This window comes from Argiope bruennichi, chromosome 8 (assembly GCF_947563725.1).
Source record: "Argiope bruennichi chromosome 8, qqArgBrue1.1, whole genome shotgun sequence".
NCBI classification, from domain to species: Eukaryota; Metazoa; Arthropoda; class Arachnida; order Araneae; family Araneidae; genus Argiope; species Argiope bruennichi.
This window is the reverse complement of record NC_079158.1, coordinates 115,113,249-115,129,925: the sequence shown is the minus strand read 5'-3', so window position 1 is coordinate 115,129,925 and position 16,677 is coordinate 115,113,249. Positions and strand designations below refer to the sequence as shown.

At 25.4% G+C, this 16,677-nt stretch overlaps 2 protein-coding genes across 8 annotated transcripts in view; one reads left to right on the top strand and one right to left on the bottom strand.

The window, feature by feature from the left end:
- The window catches only part of LOC129980859 (paired amphipathic helix protein Sin3b-like), a 36,525-nt gene extending 23,402 nt beyond the window's left edge, over positions 1–13,123 (bottom strand). The window contains exons 1-2 of one of the 6 annotated variants that reach the window (XM_056091295.1): positions 12,901–13,123; positions 1,979–2,080 (exon numbers count right to left, since the gene is read on the bottom strand). The gene's annotated coding sequence lies outside the window, so the exon portion shown is untranslated. Of the gene's footprint in view, positions 1–1,978; positions 2,081–5,642; positions 5,971–12,900 lie in introns of those variants that run through there. The other 5 variants (XM_056091297.1, XM_056091294.1, XM_056091296.1 and 2 more) reach the window with 5 other exon arrangements.
- A 497-nt stretch (positions 13,124–13,620) lies between these two features.
- The window catches only part of LOC129981912 (regulator of G-protein signaling 9-binding protein-like), a 46,855-nt gene continuing 43,798 nt past the window's right edge, over positions 13,621–16,677 (top strand). Inside the window, exon 1 of one of the 2 annotated variants that reach the window (XM_056092968.1) lies at positions 13,621–13,696. The gene's annotated coding sequence lies outside the window, so the exon portion shown is untranslated. Of the gene's footprint in view, positions 13,783–16,677 lie in introns of both variants that reach the window. The other variant, XM_056092967.1, reaches the window with a different exon arrangement.

Sequence of the window (16,677 nt, the reverse complement as noted above, 5' to 3'; positions counted from 1 at the left end):
ATGCAAACTCTAATACAATCTTTCATTTTATTATAAAAAATCCTTCACAAAGCATAAAAATAAAGTTTACTTAAAAGCGTCATTACAGCTCTGCAGGCAGTGCTGTAGTGACTTTTTTGCAGGTATTATCATACTAATTGATATTGTAACTTATCACAGATAGAAAATTTTCTTTCATAAATATATTTTGTTAAAAAGATTAAATCCATATTAACTCAATAAAAGACTGCTAACTATAATTTTAATCAATGCAAGATAAATTCACCTATTTATTGTTATTAATCACTAGGGGGATTTCCCCGAATTAAACTATCTTGCAATAATACATAAGACAAACTATTTAAACAAAGTAAGTTTTTTCTTACACTTATGTAAATTTATTCAGCATTAAGCAAATTCCTTCAATTCAAAGATTTTTTTTTTTAAATTTAAATTCTGAAATACATAAAAAAAAAGGTAATACAAAGAAAAAAAATTAACCAGAAAATAAATTTTTCTTTCACATTTAGTTTAAATTTATGGTAAGATTTTCCCTCTATTATTCAGAGAATAAAAATTTCAACAGAATAGATATAACCCAATCCAATAACCAGGTAAATATCAGAAGGCATCAAATGCAAGAGCAATTATATATGCAAAAATTAAGAATTTTTAAAAGTATTAACACATTAACTCTTATTTGCAATGTAGCTGCAAAAGTGACTATTTCTAAAAAAGAAAATTTCAGGGAAAATTAGATTTTCTGTCACATTCAACCAAACTCAAATGAACTACATGGTATACAAAACCATTTCAGCAGTGTGTTTCAGTATACAAACAATATATGGCTAGGAGGCACGAAATGAATTTGAGAGACAGAGAATAGCCCTTTTACACATATATATATATTCCTCAAAATAAGCAAGTCTAATAGGAAAGAATCTATATAACAAGCCAAAGGAGCAAGTAACTGATGTAACTACAAGTGATATTTTATTAAATGACTATTGATAAAAAATATATAAAAGTAAAAGAGTAATTGTCATAAATGCATAATCAAATTATTAGGATAATGATAAATTCACAACTGAAATAGAATTCAATTAATGTTAATATATACAAATGTAGACACAACTGAAAATGCTATGAAAAAAAGAGAAAAATTCAAAATAAATCAGATTTTTATACAATCTTCATACTGTTTCAAAATGCCTTTGTTCTAAATTTGGATATCATGAGCCAACATCTACTTTTGCAGCAGATTTGTTAATTTATAGAATTAATAGAAGGAATATTCATCTCAGGACATTAAAATGCAATATTTTTTAAACAAAAAGAATTGAAATAGAAACCAATTCTACACAATGTACATATTCAATTTCATTACTACTTTTTGAATTAGTAGGGCAGCAGCCAACATGCTTTGAAGTGCATCGAAAATGATAAATTCATGCAACAAAAATTTTCCATGGCTTCATAAATTCTTTAAAGTAAGTTCATTTTTGACATTTTCATTCACATTACTTCAATGTCAATTTTAAGTAGCAACTACTATCCTCTAAAAGAAAAATAATAAGTTCCATTCTCAGAAAGATAGCATTTAGAAGAAGAATATCAGAACAGAACTTTAATTGTGAAACTAACCTGCAGCAACAACATAATGCAAGTCATATTAAAGACACAAAAGATTTGTTACACTTTCTTGACAATTCCAAAGCCAACAATATTTTATTGCAATTCTGGTAGACAAGATTAATACATATTTTTTCAATCAAAACTTAAACCACCATCATATATTTATTCTAAGGGAAATTGCATTTCACATTAAGTTGGTTTTATTTGATACATTAAGCCATAAAAAAAGATTTGTACATTTTAAAGAAAAGTTTTTAACTAATGGGATTCAATAAAGAGTTTTCACATAATATCAAGTTTTGAATACAAAGCAAATTACACAAATATAAAAACACCACTTATAACCAATGGAAAGTGGTCTTACACTTAAGTAATCTAGGCTTCGGAACATGGCTTACGTGTCAGCTTTTCACTCAAAAATGGAGCTGCCCAGGTCACATTTGCATGCACTGGCAGACAGAAGAAACTGGAAACATATACAGCAAAGTTTTAAACATTTATACAGAACTTTATCAAATAACATAAGCATACCCAATTTTATTATTCTTGGAAATCACAATACAATGCCTAAAATGGCAACCTTTATTATTATTAAAAAGAAAGAAAAAAAAGCCAGAGAAAATTTTGACAAATATGAAGTATTTTCAATATAGGATTTTGTTTAATCTTATATTGATAAAACTTCATATTTCTAGAAAGCCATTTATATTCCTAGATTACCTCTAATGGCTTAAATTTACCCCCCCCACTAATAATATACCAATATTTCTTATAAGTAGATACATTTTTATAAAAATGATTAGAAAATCCTGACTTCTATATATATATATGTCAGGATTTTCTAATAATTTTTTATAAAAATGTATCTACTTATAAGAAATATATATATATATATATTGCTCTTGCAGCTGAACAGCTATCATTTTCTAGAGCACTCCATAATATTAATAACAAGAATAATAATTAAAAAATCAAGATTAATAATTCTTTTTAAAAAATCAGCTTTGAATCTCTTACTTACAGAAATTTAGCATCCAGAATAAAGCCATCTTGGAAAGCCAATATAAATAATAATGTAATTTCTAATATTCATAGAATAACTAGCAAATATGATACTTTAACAAGTGTATATATTCGAAAGCAAAATATAGATTCCAATTGGAATCAGAATTTTCCCTTAAGACATCCATTATTTGTAGGTAAATTAAAACTACAACCATTGCAGTAGATATAGTACTCTCCTTTACCCCAGACATAGAAATAGGTAACTTTCTCCCTAAGGAAGTTATTTCAATAGCTATTTTCATTATGAAGAAATTTGAATGATTATACAAGTTGCAATCAAATTTCATAAATTTATAAATTGTAAAACTAACATTGTATTTCCCGGTAACATTTTAATACTAAGAATATTATTATTAGTTCCTAATGATTAAAATTTATATAGTTATAATATTTACAGGTAATTTATTCTTTTGGCCTTTTACTCTTAAAGATTATTTTAAACATCCCTTTTCTCTTATATTTCAAACTAAACTCTCTTGATAGCACATGGCATTACTCTAATCTGTACTAGGTTACTTACTTATATAAAATTAAAAGTAACACATGATCTAAGGGAAATTTTAATATAAGATATTAAGAGTTTGAACAGATAAGAATGAATTTAAATTTAAAAAGATGACATATCAGCTCTAATTTATTTAACATCTTATCAATCTTGTTTCTCAGAAAGTCTATAGGTTTTTCAAAGAATTTGCATTATTGCATTTTTATATCTCTACTGCCAGATGTTAAATTTTAAGTTTGTAATTAAATTTTCTTTATTCACGATTAGGGTTCATTTTTATAATGAATAATATTTTAGCATACTTTAGTTTCTATCGAGTTAAATTGGATAATCCATATCATCAATACATAGTCAATTTTTTTTTCATTATAAGTTTTATCATTTGGAATATAATATTACAGAATTAAAAGGACACATTGTTACATATATAATTTGTATAATTAACATACAAGCACATGATTCACAAGCTAAATTTTATTATTCTTAATAGTTCTGTATTTTTTCATTTAAGGACCTTTAATTAAACATATAAACTAGCTAATTTTTTCAAAAACATTTTCTTTGTGGATTCTTAGACTTGCACATCTTTTTTTATGGGGCATTAACAATATTTCTTTACATTATAAGCAATTTTATTTTAATATTCAGCCACCTATATTTTTGTTTTGTATATTTAAACATTCAAAATAATAAAAGAAGGATGGATTTAGTGCCTGGAGAACGTATATAAGTTGTAATGTTGATGCAACAGTCTATTATCTCTCACATTTTAATTTATATGTAAATTTATCAAATGTATTTTATTTTAACCTACTTAAAGAATACAAATTACATATTTAAATTCTAGTCTAATTTAAAAAGAGTAATTCTTTTATAAGAAACAACAGCCACTGTATCCTACAGGTGGATCATCACTAATGAAACATTTAAAATTGAAAATAAAATGACATTCTTTTAAATTTTCATGATATAACACTTTAAGAGAATTGTTTCACAGCTGAAAAGAAATAAGAACATGCAACACTATGCTCCACCTTCACCTTTAACAGTTTCCCATCACATGAGCCCCACTTTAAGTTAATGCTATTAATACTCATTAAAAATACAATAACTAATTCAGAGATTTTACAAACAAATAGCAATTAAAAAAGATTGTTGGAAAACATGCACAGATTTCCCACCTCCCTCATCTAAATAATTATTTAAGAAACAGTTTAGTATAAGGAAAGTTATCAAATTTTATATGATCTATTGAAAATAAAAGACATGCTACATTTCAACAGGAAAACAGATTTCAAAGTTTTTGGCACTGAACAATAACTTTTGAGATTGATCAATGTCCTTTTGTATAATGATTCTGCAATATTTTTAATATCAAGCCCTGTTCGTATAAATTTATTCATTTTATTGTTTAATTATACTTATTTGACTTCTCAGTATTTATGATTTGCCCAATTCATAATTTTAAGAAGTTGCTCTTTTTCCCCCCATCCCAAACACGTCACATCATATATTGAGAATTACTTATAACTATAGGCAAAGACATTTGCATGAATTACATTATAAAAAAAACTGCGAAAAAAAAATCTTAATAGTAAAACAAATGCTTTACAAGCTTAGAAAGCACAATGTATATAAAACATAAGACATTTGATCTCAAAGATGCAGATTCTAATCCAAAACTGAGATTTCTATTATAAGGGAAAATTCCACAGGAATAATGTTAATGTTCATAGACATTTTTCTGAAACTGCAGGGATATTGGAAATTCATATTATCACAAGGAATTCAAATTTATCAGTGACATCAATATAAAATTTGTTTATATACAATAAATATAAACAAAAATCTCTTTAGTAGCAAATAACTATTGTAAATAATCTAAAACTTCTTTTATTTTCCAACAATAAATCTTTATGAATCAAGAGAAAAATTTTGAAAATATTTCGGTATCAACTGTAAAAGCTGAAAGTACATTTATTCAACTTTTGGGAAAAAGAGCATTACTGAAAATATCACACCAGACGCTATTCGCGATTACTGCCTTCAATACCCAAAAGTTCATTGTAAAATTCTTAACATCTTATATTTCATAAATCATTTAAAATCGTCATCTGGAATACCAACAACCTTTTAAAAGAAAAACAGAAGGATAAAAATAAATTCATCAAAAAAACAAAATAACTAATATTTTAACTAGTACTAAAAATTTAATGACGTAAACTGTAAAACAATTTGGTAATTAAATTTTAGAAAGCTGAATTACAACCTATTGCCAGGAAAAAAATCTTAGAAACGAACACAACCAACATATAAATTGACATTGATGTTAGAAGAAAAAAAAAAAAACAAGACGGCACTTTATGACTTCGGAACGTAAACACTGACATGGTCAAACATTAAATCCATGGAACAGATTCACTTCAGATATGAAACGACAGAAAAGAAAATAACTTACTTTAAAAAGACGGCACACTAGTCGCAAAGAGCAGCATCAGACACCACGTTTATGTCGAAACATGGCCGCACTGAAAACGCAAAAACATCGGGTAGTTTACCAATGGAATCGTCCTCAATACGGCTACGCAAAGCTCTCTTGGAACTTACATTATTGATAGAAAACGATAGCAACAACGGCAAAGTAAGATGAAGAACAGATTACAAACTAAAATTATTCGAGATCATATAAATTGCAATTAAAAATTGTAAAATGTCGATTTGTTGTGATGTGGAAGTCTGGCAGGTACGAGATTTCCTTCCACAATACTGTCCCCCTCTACTGCGAGTGGGTCAGGTCCGATCTAGTACACTAAACGAACAGCCAATCGTCTGGTAAGGAAGAAGAGAGGATCGAGCAAGGAATGGTTGGATCATTGCGCACGCCTAAACATCAGAACGAAGAAGAAAAAAAGTCGTTTGTTGTCCTAAAGATAACAAAACAAACGCAAGCGATAGGAGGTGCAGCAGTTAACAGAATACTATAAATAACCTGAAAAGTTCGAAAATAGAATAATAATTGAAGTTTGTATAGACGAATATGAAAGAAAAATAGCTTTAATATAAATAATACATCAGCTGTATTACCAACAATTCTATTATGGCAAACTTGAGTAAACGCAAGCTGAAACTATATCAATATGAAATTAATTTTGCATATGTATAAAGTTTACTAACTAAAATACTTCTACGAGAAGTGGTGCAGGATTCAATAAAATTATTTCTTAACTATTATTCCTAAATTTCTCTAATTTGTTTCTGGAATTTTTATGAGAAGAAATTTTAGCAATATTTACAATAATTTTTGACAAAAAAAAAAAGTTTCCAGAATTATGTTCGAAAACTTCTTAAAAAAATGGAAAAATAAAGCCTACTAACAGTAAATGCAAAATGAATCTATACATAAAACTATAAACTTTACTTTATCAAGACAATTTAAAAATCACATTTATTAAATAAAGGTGATTTTAATTGATAAAATCTAAGGATTTTGCACTTTGTATTTAAGCACGTATGAAATTATCCGAAAGATGTAGATAATTATTACTTTAAAAAGTAACATTTTTTTACAATAAACTAAGCATTTGAATGTTTTACATTAGAATAAAATCAAGGTAAAAATTTAAAAAAAACTGTTTGTTTTGTCTCTTTTTGAAAAAAAAAGTATGATTATAAAATGTTGTGTACCATTTCAAATCGTTTGATTTGATGCACTAAATTCCTTTTAAATCAAAAATTATTTACGAAAAACAAATTCTTAAAAATTTTATTCATCACAGAAATTTTGTTTGCGAAATTTAATTATAACTTTTGGGTTGGGTATCGGAAATGCACATTGTTCCAGATAGAGATTTTCGCTCTGTTTCTATTCAAATAAAGCGAACAAGGATGTTCCATTTCACACATGCGCACTCACCAATTTTTCCTCCTCCGATCAGCTTGCAAGAAAGTGCTCCGCAGATTCTCCTAACGGGAAAATGACAGGGTTCACGAAAGCCTTCGATACCCTAACAACGTGTCACAGGTAATATTTGTGCGACTTATCCAGAGAAAAATGGAAGTGGGGCTGAAAATCGGATTTGTATTCTTCATTTTTAATGCTTTTCTTATTTAAATCTTATATGCTTTCACCAAACCCTAAAGAAATGAGTAAATTTTTTGATATTACCAGTGTTTTACAGAAAGCCCATCACGTAATTTTCCAGCATTGCAATAAAAGCCAAGATTTTCGCCTAACTACCTATCACAGCAATTGAAGTGATGAAATTCTGGAATTTAAATGGAATATAAATGTTGTTTCAATTTGTTATGCAGTATCACGGAAATAATATAAACTATTATTATGGCAGAATGTGGTTGGGATAAAAAAAAAACACCCTATTTTGGAGAAACTATTTTTTTTTCTAATTGCCTATTAATCGATGAATTAAAAGGAGATATTCGATATTAAATCTTATTTAAGTGTATAATTTATGAAGTATGTTAGTGGAAAGAGACAGGGTGATAAAATTCAATTTTTATTCATTTTAATTCGGAACAAAATCAATACTAATGCCAAATTTAACCTCATAGATTAAAAAATGACAATTTACAAATTGCATGTTTAAAAATCTTTCGTTTTTTAAAATAAAATTTTGGAAGATTTTGATGATATATACAGACTTTCAAGTTGCATAAATTTTATTCATAATTATGTGAATATAATGTTTAAAATTAGTATTAATCATCTTGCAAATAGCAAAAGATATACTGATCTGAAAAAACACTGAATATGGAACCCTTTCTAAAAATGCTTCTAAAATAAATACACATTCGAAAAAAAAATATCCCATCAAAGGAGATGAATATTATAACTTAATATATATAAATATACAATTTCAAATTATCATTAAGGTTAAACAAAAATATTAATATATTATCTTGTATGCTCTCATGTTTGAATTTTTGTACTCTGATTTTTTTTAAAAATATTTCAAACTTACAGAGCTTCAGTTGAAATAAATCCTTTCTAAGGTAGTTCAATATAAAATTCAAAATTAATAAATAAACAATATTGAAAAGGAAGAATAAAATTTTAAGAAAATTATCTTAAAATATCCAAATACCTTAAAATAAAACATTTCTACACCCCTATGTACCTTTTAAGAATATTTAATGCAAATATTGATCACTATTAAGTAAGCATATGTAGTAAATGATCTTTATTTTTTATATTGTGGCATTGAAATAAATAAATATGATTCTAGGTAATAGTTAAGCAAATATATATATTTATCATTATCATTCAGTTTTCTGTAGCATTTGAAATGCATGCTTTTTTTTGTAAAGAAATAATAAAGAAAAAAAAATTGAATTGCAGGATTAATAGATTCACTTAGTTTTTCCTTTAGATGAAATGATTCCAAGTATAATTTTGATTATATATTCAAACTCAAATCAAAGTTTTAAAACATAAGCTGTTTTCAATTTGAGAGTATTAGTATAAATAATTTGAAAAAATATCACAACTCCATAAAATTTCCTAATTTTTAGTAAATGATTTTTATAATGCAATTTATTTGAATACATACATTGAATAGCATTCTTTAGTATGTTTTTACAAATAAATACTGTATTAATTATTGAAAATGTTAGATTTATGAAAAAAAAATTAGCCTAGTTTTAAATCCTTGTTCAAGTATTTATAAAAATGCTACATTTTTGTAATAAAATTTTCTGATTTTATAAATAATTGTTTGAAGAGGAAGCCTATCAACAACTTGCTTCAAGGACCAAGATCATCCATACAACATCTGAACTTTTGCAAGAAGTTTTCACATAAGAATAACTAAGTTAGTTAAGGAGATAAATCCAAATAAGGACATGTGTTTACTGAAAATAGGAGAATATTTCAAAACACAATGTTTAATTTTAGTAGCAAGACTAAAATTCAGAAACAGAAATAATATTTTAAAAACAAAGTGCAGATTTAAATTTTACAGTAAATGTCATATGTTTACAGTAAATTCCACGATTTACTACAGAAGAATTTGCAATATATAATAAGAAACTTGCATGTTAATTTCCAACTCAAAAAAAAAAAAAAAAAATTGTATTAAATTTAATATTTTAAATAGGTGTTAGTAAAAATAATAAGTATGGCTTTTCAATCAGACAGGAATACTTCTTAAGGGTAACTATTTTATACTGAGAATTTAAATCCACAATTTACCAATAAAAATAATTTAAATTCTTTTCCTTTTCTCTTTCTTAACTGTAAACTTGTTTGAACAAAAATGCACAGGAAAATTTAACTAATCTGAAGATTTAAAGGGTGGGTGGATGGGTATTTACAGAATACAAATAAATATTTTGTCTTAAAACATTATCTTTTAACATCTCGCAATGTTTTTTTTTATTTCTTAATTGTTAATGATTTTAAGCTTTGCAAACATTACCTTGATATTTTTAATTTTTAGATATAAATATTAATAGTTCATTAAATTGAATAAAAAATTCAGGAAAACAGAGCATTATTTGAAACTAAATGTAATTAGGAAAAACATAATAAACAGAAATAAATAAGAATATAATTGAAGGTATGTTAATTAACTTTTAGATTAAGGAATAGAGGGGAAAAAATCCTGTTATATGCGAGATTTCACAAAGAAACAAGATAGTGCTTTCATGTAATTTCAAGAGAAAACCTGTAATTTTCAAATACCATCTTCAGAGTTCTTATTCTTGTTTTTCTCAATGGCAATCAAGAGTAAAATAATCAGCTGATTACATCAATGATTAATTAATTAGAGAATGGTAGGTTGAAATCTTAACCGTACAGTAGCAGAACTAGTCCATATATCATTTTTAGATTAAAGTTTGCAGTGTTTTTACCTAGGACAACATATTATTTATTTAAAAAAAATGTAATAGGGAAGACAAGACATGTATATTGATTAAAATAAGTGTTTTGTTAATTGCAAGTAATTCTTTTATCAGAAAAATATATTAAACTAAATTTCCCATCAGAATTTAAAAATAAACATGCAAAAATAATAATTTTAAGAAATGAGATTGTCATAATAATTATCCAATACAAATCAAGCACTTTCTAAAGGATTTTATATTTACCTTTGAAATAATAATAAAAAAATTCTTAAGCTGAATTTTTTTTAAAAAAATGACAAATGTAAAAGTTAAGAATGTACTTATATCATTCATCTATGCAAATTTTTAAAATAATCAAGCAATGTTTATATTAATTACTATGAAAAACAACACTGTCTTCTAAAATTCAGATGCTTGAACATTAATTGCAAAAAGATAAAAACTGCTAGAAATTTCATGTTTGTTAATTATATTTGCCAATAGCATGCAATTAATAATGAAATATCAAATATCCATTATATACATTTTTTAATTTTCTTCAAGAAAGTATATGATTAAAATAAATTTTTTTGGAATAAAACTATTGACAAAATCTTGAAATGATTCAACAAAACTCATCATGAACAAGCTGCATGACAGAATTTCTTTAACATGTTTTTTTAACTCATGAACTGGATTTTAACAGCAAAAATTCTACCTCTCATCTATTAGGGAAAAAATGAATTAATGTTCACAGAATAATATAAGTAGTTTTCACATAAGTAGAAAAACAAAAATGAAGTACTGATTAATGATAAGCAAAGAAAAATTAAATAAATCTATTTATAATATTTTAACAAAATGTTTTCATTTTTTTTAATAATTTTATTTTTTATTAAGTATCAATGAAAATAGCACTACAATAGTGACTATGCAAAAGATAACAAAAACCTTTATAATTGACATTCCATCATCAATCTCAAAATTTAATTTTGATCCTAATTAAAAATCAGAATTGATATTTTAAGGATAACTTGATTTAAGGTCCCCCTTATACAGATTAAGAATATTTATAATCTTTTCCCCTAAACTATTTTAGCTTTGATGCTAAATTCTACAATTATGATGGTAATTTACTAATTTATGAGCAAACAGATAAAAAGAGGAAACTATAAATGAATCTCCCATTATTTTAATAATAATTTTTTTAAAGTTCTGCAAACAATGTATTTTGTATAACTATCATTTGGAATTCATGTGAATGATGATGGAACTTGAAATAAATATGTATTAAAGTAAGAATTACAATTTCTTGTAAGAACAAACATTTAGCTTAATGATTTTTTTTTAATTATATGTAAGATGTATTTAACAACAAAAAAGATATTTTTTATGGTCTAGCATTTCTGTAAAAATAAATATATTTTTTGAAAAAAAACCCTAAAAAAATTCTTAATGCTTGCAGGGAGGGTGATGGTAAAATTTGATAGAAATGTGCAAGTTTTTAATAACTAGTATGTATAATGAATAGAATTGATAGATCAAGTCTATTTCAGTCTCTATCTGCATATAAATATCTCTAAAATTCATTTTAAGTAAAATATTCCAAAAAATGACATTTTTTTTTAATTTTAAGAGAATAATATTAATACAGCTAAATTAAAAAAAATATTATTTTCAATTTTATTGCTCCTGTTAAAGTTTGTTTTAATCAATAATCTCAGTTACGTATTACATTTACTTTAAATATTATTATATTTTTTTTATTGCTACTAAATGGTAAGGTGACAAATGAGCTATTTTTTGACTTGCCGCATTTTCCCAACATCCATGTATCACAAATTGAAAATTAGAAAATCTGTACAATTATTATAGTAAATAAACTAAAAATATTTTATCCAGCTTTAAAACATAAAAAGATTTTTATTTACAGAACAAAGAATTTAATGTTTAATTTTTACATCAGATGTGTTTTGAATGATAATTTTGGCATTCAACAGGCACAATGATTTTTGTATACTTCAAGTATAAAACAATTTTTGGTTTTATAATTCATACTCAAATGATTTCATTAAAAACATAATAATTCTTGATATCTGATAGCATTTGCATTATTATTTTCTAATTCTATAATTATTTAACTTTTTTAAAATACTAATCATATTTTTAAAAATTAGCATAAAACTCGGAAAATGTACTGCATATTTTAAGATTAATAAAAGACAAAAATCATTTTCACAATTGAAAACTTTTGATTCATAGTAATGACAACGAGCATCGTAAATAACGAAATTAATTTTAAAAAGCAAATAAAATGATATGACACATTATTATTACAATAAATAAAATGTTATATAAGAATATTAAAAGAATAAAAATCCACGTTTTCCTTTTCTAATGATTTATTTCGCCTATTTTACAATTACTGAAATAAGAAATGTTTGGGTCAACGAACATGTTTATTTATATTAACATTTATCATCAAGCATGAATTGCTTCATCAAAAATACAATAAAAAGGATTACAAATTATTCTTTTTAATTAAATGTACAACAATCGTCCCAAATTTGCTGGAACGAACTTTCAACTTCAATAACATTTTTCGTTAAAGACGCTGGCTTTCCAAAAAAATATATTATCAACAGAATTTATATTTTTAAATAACTTTGATAATTTTAGAGTTGCATAATTTGTAAATGCAAACTTAAGAATGCCAAAAAGCATACAAACTACAGGATAATTTTTTATTAAATAAGTCATATAAGAATGAAAACAACATGCTAACGAAACGAAAAAGTTGCTACAAAATTGATTGTTTCATTCATTTGTATCTTTTAAAAAGTCTGGATGAATACAACAGGACATTTACTTACCTCAAAAGCAATCGATTCTTAAAATCTTTAATTCAAATAGCCATATGATACATTTTAAACATGAAGCTAGTAACTCACACAAAAATATAATCACTCAACGCTCGTAGTACTAACCAATCACGAATTTCAGGATGTTTGGAAATATTCCAACCAATAAAATGTTGTATAATTATGATTTCAACCTTCAGCGCCGACTACAAATAATCAAGTCTGATCTTACGGATTGGAATATTTGGAATTTGAAAATTACAATTTTTCAAGGAAAAATTAGAAGAAAAATTTCAGCATTCATTCTCGAATGATAGTGATAAAGACTACAGTTTTTCTTCGATAAAAAATTTCCAAGAGAAATTCACAACTTAGATTGCTTAATAGTTTTGATATTGTGGTACTGATAAAATAGTGAGAACATCTTTGTTATAATAATTATGATTTTTAAAAAATGAAGACATTTTAAATATGTGCAAGTTTTTTTCTTCCTTTTAGAACAGAAAATTGATCTGAAAATGTTATCAACAGAAAAAAAAAAATCAATATTGCTTTTATAACAAAAAATCGAGAAAAATACTACATAATAACGTAAGTTTGAACAAAAAAATTAATGTCTTGTAATGTAAAAATGTATTTTATTACATTTTTGAAATGTAATTTATCATTTCCCTGGATATATGCTAATGGCATTCGGTTTTTTCCGAATGGTGCGAATTGAACTGAAGAAATGCGTCGTTTGCCGAATGTACTTTCGGAATGCTGATATCAAGTATTAGTAAATAAGTAGTTATCTCTGTCTTCTTTGGTATGAACTATGTTTACTCGCAGTGTTAGTTAATGATTTTTTTAAGAAGTATACTTGATTTAGGACTTTGTGTGATATCCCTATCAGTATGTATTTATGGTTTTAATTAACGAATATAAATAATTGCTAGTGATGATTAATGTACTCTTTATAAATAATTGTTTTGATTTAAAAGGAAGAATTAACTTCAAATTTTTCGTTAAATACTACTGTTAAGACTTGTTTTACTCTTTCGAAATGCAAGCAACGATTATTATTTTGTTCTGAATTAGATTTTTTTTTTTAATAATGATAATATTTCGTATAAAGATCCCAAGTTTCTGATATTTTATGATTCGAAATTTTGTATGAATTATAAATTCTCTGATATTTTTAACAAGCATTCAAACATCAATTACATTTCCAAAAGTTAATTTTCTCATTTTTCCCCTATAGAATTTATTTGGCTTAAAATTGTCTGATATATATTAATATAAAGCCATCATTCGAAATGATATTTATTATATATTTATTTGAATTTAGCACTTATTTGTATTAGTAGCTGCTTCTAATATCTTCGGCCATTTTTGAAATGTTTGTTTTAGATTTTCAATGAGTCAATTATTAATTTATATTTTGATATATAGCTACTAATTTGACAGACATATTGAACAAATCAATACATCTGGAGAGAATTCCTTTATTTTAAAAATATTTATAAATTGGTTTGTCTTATATATATATCTGAAATTATAATGCCCTTTCATTATGGAAAGCCCCTCACAATTTTTTGGAAAGTTTATTTTGCAAAATCCAAAATAATGAATTTAAAGATTTGCATTGGCACATTGTTGCATATTGTCCTTTGGTGTTTCATTTTAAATTGCAGGTGAATTTTTGAAGATTCATATCTAATTCTTTTGAATATTCTGCTACTCGTTATGGTTTGCTTCAGGAAACCTTTTTACTATTCTGTTCATCTCTGATAATCTTGCTTTTCACTTTTTGATGGTTTACTTTTCAGAGTTAAAAATTTTTATTTTTAGAAAAATAATTTATAATATTTTGAAAAAATACCAAATTTGCAATAAATGAAAAGGCGAAAAAAACCCCCCCCCTTTTTTTTAGCATTGTTTTAGTAAGAAGTAAATATTTTCTCTCCTGTCTTTCCTCTCACATTTATCATAGTGAAATCAAAGTCAATTGGTATATGTGCAAAGGTGCAGAAATTTCTGTTTCTTAAAATGGATATATCTATTTTAATGTCACTGAATTTAATAAACTTTTCAACGACACTTAAACACTGAGTTTATAAAATGGAAATAGTTGCATTCCATCTCTTGGATTTGTTGGAAAGTATTATGTCATTCTAATATAATTTTAGAAATGTAACTAAATTTAATATAATGCTCCTTATTTAAAATTCACATTTGGTAATAAGCTGGTGATATTAGTTATATTTAATTTTATTTAAATTATTTGGATATAATTTCATGCAAATATTCTATCAAACTGTCATACATCAGAGACATTCTATTTTAATTGTCTTATTTCAGTTCTGTTCATCTTCCTAATGGAGACCAATCCCGTATCATCATAGTGCTATTAAAAATGTAAATGTCCAACTCGTCTATCTTAGGAATTTTGCAGCATTGTAACTTCACTTTTTTATTCAGACTGCAAATTACTCAGAAATTAAGTAGAATCTTTCTATTTTCAATGATGGGAGAAAATCATGGGGAGAAAATCATGCAATTGAATATCAAATAAACTAAAATAGCAATAGACAGCACTGTAATCTATTGTTAGAAATTAGGGGGTAAAAACTAATATTCAGGGAAAAAATTTATGCATAGATTGGCATCATTAAAAAGACAATTTTTTTTAAAATTTTAAATAGCGTAAAATTTATTTTTGTAATAACTTTCAAAAATATTATTGCACAACAAAATTCAGCTTGATAATAAATTAAAACTCCTTCTCCCTCAACAACAACAAAAAAAAATCGCTTCTGAAAGTGCACAGTATGTATCAAATTTATTGTGCATCAATACACATATACATTCATTTTTAATTTTAGTTGTGATGTAGAATATTTGTGAAGCAATCAAGTTGTTTTTGAACCAAATGCAAATCTACGATTTTTATTTTGAATGAACCAAATTTTGTACACAGTTTTATGGTTCTGTAATGTAGGAAACAGATTTTTCCTTTGTAGACTTTTCTGCTAGTTACTTTATATACAATATTAGTTATTTTTCAAATAATGCAGAAATAATATATATTATACAATTATGTTTCCAAATAATGTATAAACCTGCTTTACTATTTAATAATCTTCCTCTGATGCACATTTTTTTAAAACATAGCCTGCTCGCCGAACATTATAAAAGTATTATTTATTTTGCATTCAGAGCAGTAAATTTTAATTTAGAAAATCAAATTGAGCATTATCTTAAATTTTTATCACAGGACAATGTTGATTATTATCTAAAGTTAATATTTTCAGTATTTAATCCTTAAAATAATAAAATTAATTGAAGTTTAAAATTATTCTAATAGTGCTATTTTTAAGTATTTTATAGTAAATGTCAGAAATACATTTTTTTCGGTTTTAAAAGTTGGCTGCACTATTTTTAATTAAGGAGTAAATAAAATTTTACTTTTGAAAATCACATCGGAATTATAATGAAATAATTTGAGAAAACTATAAACTATTTTTGTAAATCAAAATCATTAAGTATATAAACTTTTGCGAGGTGCTTTATCCAAAGATGAGATTTACCTAATTGTTCCTCTCAAACAGGCATACTCATAAAACTGTCACCCTTTGATATTATTTGTTGAATAATTTCTTTTAACATTTAGATTAAATTGGTCTATAAAGCTCTACTACTAATAAAAACGAAGGAGTTCTACAGTCCAGATCATTTGATGTAGAGTTATTAAATTTCACATATATATAATTGGAAAAGTTAGAATTTACACTTTGGTGTGATTTA